This window comes from Atta cephalotes, assembly GCF_000143395.1.
Source record: "Atta cephalotes unplaced genomic scaffold scaffold00002, whole genome shotgun sequence".
Classification (NCBI taxonomy): domain Eukaryota; kingdom Metazoa; phylum Arthropoda; class Insecta; order Hymenoptera; family Formicidae; genus Atta; species Atta cephalotes.
The window spans coordinates 13236321-13239040 of record NW_012130066.1 but is presented as its reverse complement, the minus strand read 5'-3'; positions in this window follow the sequence as shown (position 1 = coordinate 13239040).

The following is a 2720-nucleotide window of genomic DNA, read 5'->3' as shown; positions in this document are numbered from 1 at the left end:
GNATACTNATANANACNATNNTANNANANNATANNAATTNNTGNTANCTGACAGATAGNTCAGTNANANCTNATGNAGNCNNATANGANAGANANAAGAGAGAGAGAGAGAGAGAACGAACACAACTTCAATTTCAACTTGCACAGGTCTCCACTAACTTCAAAGATAGTAGAGCAATATTGAAGAGCAGTATTTGTCATTCATTTTATTATCAGGTATTTAAGTACAGAATTAAATGCATTTCTCATTGAAAATAATGATTAAAGATGTTAAAATTTATGAAATTAGTCTTAACATAATGATTGTAATCTTTATTTTACTTTTGAAATAACGATTTATGATTGGTTGCGCAAAATCTGCAATGCGCTCATTATGCTACATATTGGGAGTTCACGTTTCAATAAAACTGGCGGAATAATAACGTGTTGAGTACAGAGATAAATTATTAGATAATTATCTAGACGTTCCTCGCCTTCAATTTCAATGAAATTATGCTCATTCGACGCGGTATTATGTGACCGTAGTATATGCTCACATCGCAGTGTTTCGTGGCTGACAGATTTTCTAATCTATTGTAAATAGTCATCAACTTTAACGATTAAATCTCACTTCGTGGGATTAGGCACAACATTTAGCTACCAGATTCTTTCGTTTTATGCAAAAACGCGTCGAATTGGCAGTCAATATGAAGTATTGATTTCAAAATGCAAACTTCAGATTAGCTGTTGCAACAAACTTGCGATCAGCTTGCAATTAATGTAAAATCGGCTTAACTATAGATTTTCAGCACTGACAGTGAATTTTGAAACACAGCTACAATGTAATGCACTGGGGTGCATTCCAAAACTTGACTTTATCAACTCCAAGCATCTTTCATCTTTATTCAATATTCGGTGACTAACAAGAAGTCTGTTCGCGTTGCTTGCACTTTTTGCACTCGACATTTTCGCTTTTTCTCTTTTTAAAACCAAATATATATTTATTTCATTTTAAGTGTAAAAATATTTGAAGATTTCATGTAACGCGAATAGGATCAAGCATAAAATGATATTCGAGTTGACAGAGTTAATTTTGTACGTAATCTGGGTACGTTTCGTTTCACAATGCGCATGATGAGTGCATTCGTTTATACAATGGATAGCGCATCCTCTGCTTTCTTATCTGCTGATATGACCTAAATTTACTGAATGGAGCTTTGCATGAATAGCTGTTCATATATCGTATTGAATCGTATCTTTCAATAGAAAATCTGAAAAAGCTGAGCTGATCGAAAATTAAGGCCCAGGCGCCCTATTCTTGAGCAAATATCGCATACAGAAATAGCAATTTCGTATATAATCATATCGATCAATCACAATCGAGAAATTGTCATTTTCGTATGCAAAAATTATATATATGTGTGTTCAAAAAATAGGACACCATTTTCACAACTCATGGTTAATTCTTAACTGAAGTTCAACTTATTCCTCAGCTTTTTCTAATGCTAGAATTGGAAAGAGATGAAAAATAAGTTGAAACTCGGTTAAGAGTTTAACTGTGAGTTGTAAAATTAAGCCTAAATAAAAAATCCGAAAATATTACATAAGCTCTAAAATATTATAAAATTTATTTATAAACAGTTCATAATTCTTATACGTGTTGATATTTTCAATCTATCTAAAAAGTGTGATTTTTAAGTTAATTTGATCGCAAATACAAATTAGTAAACTTCATATCTTTTTTATTATATATCTTACGTTACATTATTTTCACTTTAGTAGGATCGATTTCGACAAGTTGTTCTTAACCTTTTTTATTTTTTAATATTTTAATAAAATTCATTTTTAGTAATACAATCGGCTATTATAGCTGGCGGTATTAGGGGCTTCGCATAATAAAAGGAATAGGGAATAGAGAATAGAGAATCAAAATTTCAATCTATTAGAAACTGTGTATTTCACGATACATGATAGATTGAAATACTGATAGATTGAAATTATTACTTTCTGTTTTCTGTTCTTTGTTCTTTTTATTGTGCGGAGCTCTTTATGAACAACAAGATATTCAAAGCAAAGGCAACTGCAGCGCAGTTTGTCTATCATTTATGCAGTACTGCGAGCAAAGCATCTTGAGGACTTCCGAGATAGCTGCGCAGATAGTATGCATTCCTACATAAACGAATGAGTTGCCTTCGCAAGTATAATAAACGAATATGTGCGGCAGTAAAGGCTTATAAACGTAATAGGTATAGGCAATAGGCACAGGGAACAAGGAATATCGAGCTGTCCAATCAGAGCTCTGAAATATAATATCGAATTTACACATCAGAGTTTCGATTGGACGGCTCGTTCTCTGTTGTCTGTGCCTATTGTATTTAAATCTTAACTGTATAAACGAATGCACCCATCATTTTGGGTGCATTTGTTTATGTAATGGATAGCGCATCTTCTGCTTTCTTAAGTGCGTTCGGCAATGTAAATCTAAGATGCGAGCTAGCTTGATCACGTGATCTTCGAGCAATCTGAGTGCCAAGACTTAATTCCGAATGATACAGAGCTGTAATCTATTTTTTAAGGATCTCTAGTCAAAGATGAATATTTTTATACCGAAATTATTTTATACCGGCTAAAAATATTGGATGGATTGCGTTTTAATTGCGATATTCGTTCAGAAAAGGCTCCTAAAGGCTCCTCAGAGCGATTTTTTTTGTAAAAAGAGAAAAATAAAATTTTTTCTGATAT